Genomic DNA, 6651 nt, shown 5'->3' on the forward strand with positions numbered 1-6651 from the left:
GGCTGCAATATAACAAAGAGTGAAAAATTTAAGGGGGTCTGAATACTTTCCGTACCCACTGTATATATATATATATATATAATATACAATACAATATAATATAATAATAAAATACAATAAAATCAGTAATATTGTGAAATATTATTACAATTTAAAATAAAAGTGTTTTAATATATTTTTTAAATGTCATTTATTCATGTGATGCAAAGCTGAATTTTCAGCAACCATTAATCCATTATTTGTGGAAACTGTAATACATTTGATGCATAGAAAGTTCAAAATAACAGCATTTATTTGAAATAGAAATCTTTTGTAACATTATAAATCTCTTTACTGTCACTTTTGATCAATTTTATGTGTCCTTGCTGAATAAAAATGTTAATTTCCTTAAAAAAATAATAATAGTAATCATACTGACCCAAAACCTTTGAACGGTAGTTTATCTATTGTAATCCCATTAGATTATACACATGTATTTTGACAGAGGGTTAATATTAGATATGATTTGCATTTTTAAAGCTGCTTAGATGTAATGGTATTTCTTTAACAGTACAAGAGCAGATTGGTAACTTCACTGACCGCAAAGCACCATATATTGCTGAACTGTGCGTTCAGTCATTTCAGAAACAAACGCTAGCACAAATAATCAGCTTGACTGTTGATTGACAGTAATAAGCAGTGATCTGTGTGCTGTTAGCCGCGTTGATCCCTGAAGAGAAGAATTAGCATGCTCTCAAACTTGCCCTATTGCTCCGGCGCCCTTAAACACGGAATTTTACCCCCGGCTACTGCAGACAGACAGTTTCTCATGTCAGTACAGGGTAAATCACTCTGGACAAAAAGGCATCTGCCCTCATTGTATAGACATGTATGTCTCTTGTGTCTTCTATTGTTTTTGTGATTAAGTTAGTAGTTTTCATAAACTGTTACCAGTTGTTAAATGATTGTGATTTTAATGGTAAAAGACTCAAAAACATATTAATTGGTTAATGGTAAGTTCCCCCTCTCTATATACGGTGAAAAACTAATTTTACGGTAAAATAGAGTTTTTGGAAGTGAAAAAGAATGTACAATTTACAGTGAAAAAAACGTAAATTGAAATTCCCAGAATTCCCTGCATAACATTTCACATTTTATGTTTTTTCGTTAAAATAACTATGTTTCTTCTTAGTTTTTTTTTATCAGTTGTGTTAATTAGGGTTGTATGTTACATCTAATGATGTTAAATTAATGTTTATTTGCATTAGGTTAGTGTCATGTGTTACCATGATGGTGTTTAGTATTTGTGTGAATGACACAGCGCACGTTCGCTATATATATTAGTATTTATTAGTTCATCATGTGACTTTCTAATCACCAGCAGTTTTTGATGGTTATTAGTGTATTACAAATGTTCTAACCACAGCTGCCAGTTTTGTACCGTAAATTTTACCGAATTTTTTTGTTGTTTTTTTTTTACAGTGCGTGCTTTTCAGTTGCTGAATGCATAAGAACATTTTCATGTCAGTAATTGCCTTATAAATCCCGATTTGTTCCTCACTTTTGATGTAGGATGAAATGTAGGATGAACTGCATGGAATCAAATCTGATTGTATATGTGTGTGTTTTATAAATGAGGCCCGGTACACTGAAAAGAGCAACCAGGATATTCTTCAAAAATTCAACTTTTGTATTCCATAGAAGAAAGACATTTGAAATAACATACAGGTGAGTAAATAAAGACAGAATTTCCATTTTTGGGTGAACTCTTGGTTAAACTGAGCACTGAGTCTTATCTACACATACACCGCCTGCGCGCCACAAAAACACTGGTGCCAAAATTCATTTTTCATGTGTTTCTGTGGATAAAAGCCACATGCAAGTAAGAGTGATTTCACCAGGATGGAGCTTTAATTCAGAGAGTCCCCTGAAGGAGAAATGCATGAGATGGAAAAATAAATAAATATGATGATAAACAGCTTTGCGTTAGCTCAGGTTTATGAGTACTTATGTTAATGCCCGAATACCTGGATTACCGTTTATAATCTGTTTACGGAGAGACCACACACAAAAACATATTAATTGGTTAATGGTAAGTTCCCCCTCTCTATATACGGTGAAAAACTAATTTTACGGTAAAATAGAGTTTTTGGAAGTGAAAAAGAATGTACAATTTACAGTGAAAAAAACGTAAATTGAAATTCCCAGAATTCCCTGCATTTCACATTTTATGTTTTTTCGTTAAAATAACTATGTTTCTTCTTAGTTTTTTCTTATCAGTTGTGTTAATTAGGGTTGTATGTTACATCTAATGATGTTAAATTAATGTTTATTTGCATTAGGTTAGTGTCATGTGTTACCATGATGGTGTTTAGTATTTGTGTGAATGACACAGCGCACCTTCGATATATATCAGTATTTTTCTTCTCAGCTAATGGAAAAGCTGCATGTGATGAGCTTTGGTTTATCATGTGACTTTCTCATCACCACCTGCTTTTGGTTGTTATCAGTGTATTATAAAGGTACTAAACAGATTTCAGTACTTCAATAGGTAGGTATATTAACAATCAGTGTTGGGTAAGTTACTCAACAAAAGCAATTGATTACAAATTACTGATTACTACTTGAAAATTGTAATTTGATTACATTACTGATTACTGCATGTAAAACGTAATCCGATTACTAATTACTTTACTTTTAAGTTACTTTGAAAACATATCAAACCTAAAAATAAATACACTACAAAGTGAAAATTGTAGTTCTTTCAGTAATTTAATATTGACTGTAAAATATTACAAAGGTATGAAAACAGCAACTTGACTTAAAGATTTAATGAAACTTAACATTCTTAGTATAAACCTGCCTAACAGTGAAAAATGTATCTTTAAATGTGCCTATACAGTGTTTTATATACATCATTACTTGCTGAGTGTAGGGTATATGTGTATGCTGGCTTAACTGTGTTTAACTATGTGAGCATTAAAGACAGAAAAAAAACCTTAATTGAAAACGATTCTGATTTTCTGATTTTTTTTTAACTTTTCGATAAGACTTACTTCATGTAAAACCAGACACTTTAAGCTTTCCATAGATATGTTTCTCATGTAAAGTATTCTCTGAGTTTTGGTTCATTTTAGTGACGCGTTTCAGAAAGAAGTTCGCGGAGACTGAGACAGCTGAAAGCGCACCCTGTATATTTTCTTTATTTTACAAAAGCACAATCTTTTGTTGATATTGTGAGTGTACACAAATAAAAGTAGACCCTTCACAGATTCAAATGATAAAATATCTATCTATCTATCTATCTATCTATCTGTCTCTCTGTCTGTCTGTCTGTCTGTCTGTCTATCGTTTTAGCTATCCATCTAATTGGTCTAGCTATTCTAGCTATATCTGTTGTATCTATTGGCCATCAATAGTGAAATATGCTTTTTTGCGGGTGTAGTTACAGTATCTTCCAGCAGAGGTTAACAGAATCATGCTAACCAGGCAATCTTTGCTGGTTGGTTTGGGGCTATTTTATGTTTTTTTTTTGCAGACAGTTTGTCTCTACTTTGATGTAGAGTCTTCGTAGCAACCCTTTAAAATGCAACCTACCATCCTACTTTTTTGCTGTGTGTTGCTGAGTTTCTCATATTCACAGATCTGTCTTTGTACTTACAGGTGACCCTTGGAATAGCTGTGTGGATCTCAAATCACTGAGGAACAGAGTCAAAGGGGGAGTTTTGCTGTGTTGTATTTTGTGATGCCAGGTGAGGACGTTAATAAAGCCGATGTTACTGACTATGAAGGACGAACTGCTAACACTGCAAACAGAAAATACTTATTTGGGCATCTTTGTCAAACACTTGAAAGTGCATCATAGATAGAATGTGTCCAAAAGTTTTTCTCATCCAGAGGATCTTTGCGGATAGCACAATGCGATTTGGAAAAATCTCTTTGTCCCATTTTTACCTCAGAAAGAGTATTGTGTGGTTATTGCGTTGAGGTTTTAGCATGAGACATTTATAGCGGTGCAACTTTGGACATGCACGCACTAACCAAGTAAAAAAAATTTTGAAAGACCACCAGATTTGATAAAATTACAGATCCTGACTGACCCTGAAGAAACAAAGTCACTGCTTTGTCAGCTCATAATACACAATTTTATTTAAAGGGGTCATAGGATGCCCATTTTCCACAAGTTGATATGATTCTTTAGGGTCTTAATGAAAAGTCTGTAACATAGTTTGGTTAAAATTTCTTAATGGTAGTATAAAAAACACCTTTTTTACCCTGTCAAAAACAGCTCTTTTCAGATCAAGCGGCATCTGAGATCGGCTCGATTTGAGAAAGGGGAAAACATTTAACCAGATTTTTTAAAAACAGTGTGGATTTTTATCATTATAGGGTGGTTGTGTACACACACTGCCAACACACATTTCAGTTCAAACTACTTGTAAAAGTGCATGTAGCATCCTATGACCCCTTTAAGAATGAATTAGACACTATTTTGAGCCAGTTGTGTATTTGATAGCTTTGTGCATCTTATGTATCTAATATTTATTTAAATTATTCTAACTAGGTGTTAATAATTAGCTCTATTTATTTATTTATTTTTCAAATAATGTATTTGTTTATCTAATGTCCATGATTGATCTCCTTGGCCAAAGACATGTTGGTGCTTTTATAAAGAAACCTGTAGGAGAGAACAAGAAGATTTCAGAACTAAATATCAATACAGCATCCAGAATGCACCATATTAAAGAATAATATACAGTTTAACTTGTTTAACATTGTGAATAGGGGAATCTGCAGAAGGTTTAATGGATGTAAGTATTATTTTGTGTGTTCTGAGGCGGTTATTTTGTGTTTGACTGACAATATGCATGGGAAACTCTATCTGAAAAGTCTTATTATGTTACATGAGTAACATGACTGCTGTGTTTTGCTCACATCACGTTAAAGAAATGTCAGTTTATGTCTTTCTATTTACTATTTTTTACATCAGTGTTTTAGGATGTCCATATATTCTGCTGAGTTCATAATGCTCAAGTAAATGCAACACTACAACACTGGCTGTGTCTATGAAGATGTCATATTTGAAGAAGTATTGATGTTGAAAGGGTACAATCAATAATAGAAAGAGCAAAGCAATCAATTGTAATTAAAACTGAGTGTTGATGGTAAGATTAAAACGGAGTGCTGTTGGTAAGAAAGCTTTGCCACAATAATTCCTACAAGAAATAACAACAGTGGGACACCGTGCTGTGAATAAAGCTCGTTGTTTTCTGAATCTTTCAGTGTTTCTGTTTTCAAAAATCATTCAATAAAGCCCTACAGCAACGTTTGATACATAGAAAATAAAAATAGAAAATATATATGGTCGTGTGTGCTTTCCACGCATGCCTGAGAACAAAATAAATGTTTTAATAACATCAAGGCCTATTGTTTTATTTGCTTATAAAGATCTATAATGTGTTTTCTGTATATTTCAATGCATGCAACATCCACATTTGTACACTTACAAATTGTATTTTGCACAGGCTCTCTAGTAATAGTGCACCCAAAATGAACATTGTATCATTATTTACATACAAACCATAAACCCATATCTTTTAATGGAAAACAAAAGGAGAATACATATGCAAATGCTCAATTTCACAAAATCTTAATGATTCATTCAAGAATCAAACTGATACAGTTCTCAAGTTCAACTCACTGATTCACTTTTTAGTAACGGCTCACAGTGAATAATAATACAATGATGTACAACATCAAAAAATTTAATGCACAAATCAAATGGACTACTTTTATATTTTATGGTACCTTTATGTTGCTTTTGAGTCCTTTTTGGAACTTGAAAGCTTCCCATTCATTGTAATTGCATGGAAAAGAGTGACATTTCGTTATTTGGGTGAACTTCCTTTACAACTATCAAGTCAGATCTCAATATAGTTCTTTCTTGTAACACTAGAGAAAGATTCACTTATTTTAATGCATGTTAACACATAATGGTCCAAGTTCTCATGCATTTGGCATGCACTACTATTGCATTGTCACATGCAATGCACAAACCACTTTACTTAGGTATAAATATTAAAGCGAATCATTCTGTCCCTATTTACATAAGTGCTCAAATTATGTGTGACAGTATGTAGGTAAAAAACACATAATGGTCCTGTAAAGATGGTGGATCTTTTTCCTTTTTATAATAAATGATCTCTTTTTCTCTGTGTTGACACCAGAGGAACCATTAGGCCATTGCCAGCACAGTTTACTCACAGTCTGAACGCCTTAACACTAAACCTAGATGACAGACGTGTGCGCTGGAGGTGAAGAAATGATGACATCTGATGATGGGGCAATAGGAGTCTAAACACAGGGTTGCTACAGAGAGACTGAAAGACTTGACAGAATGAACATTCACCACCAAATGATCAGCTGCTCACACATCAATCAGCCGTCAGTCAGAAATATGGAATTATGACACAATTGCCGGCCTATAGATTCAGGGGCCACGAGAAGTTCAAGAACTTTTTGTGCTAGGGAATAGAATAAAAGAATTGAAATGACGTATTTTCGTTGTATTAAAGGGGTCATATGATGCGATTTCAATTTTCCCTTTCTCTTTGGAGTGTTACAAGCTCTTGGTGCATAAAGAAGATCTGTAAAGTTGCAAAGACTAAAGTC

At 33.4% G+C, this 6651-nt stretch overlaps 1 protein-coding gene across 1 annotated transcript in view; it reads left to right on the plus strand.

The window, feature by feature from the left end:
- The window catches only part of LOC107734507 (metabotropic glutamate receptor 6-like), a gene marked incomplete at its 5' end in the record, with an annotated part of 43853 nt that extends 39768 nt beyond the window's left edge, over positions 1-4085 (plus strand). The window contains one exon of the mRNA XM_016546477.1: positions 3643-4085. The remainder of the gene's footprint in view (positions 1-3642) is intronic.
- Between the last annotated feature and the right edge of the window lie 2566 nt (positions 4086-6651).

Source organism: Sinocyclocheilus rhinocerous, unplaced genomic scaffold (assembly GCF_001515625.1).
Source record: "Sinocyclocheilus rhinocerous isolate Xijiao unplaced genomic scaffold, SAMN03320098_v1.1 scaffold99, whole genome shotgun sequence".
NCBI lineage: Eukaryota > Metazoa > Chordata > Actinopteri > Cypriniformes > Cyprinidae > Sinocyclocheilus > Sinocyclocheilus rhinocerous.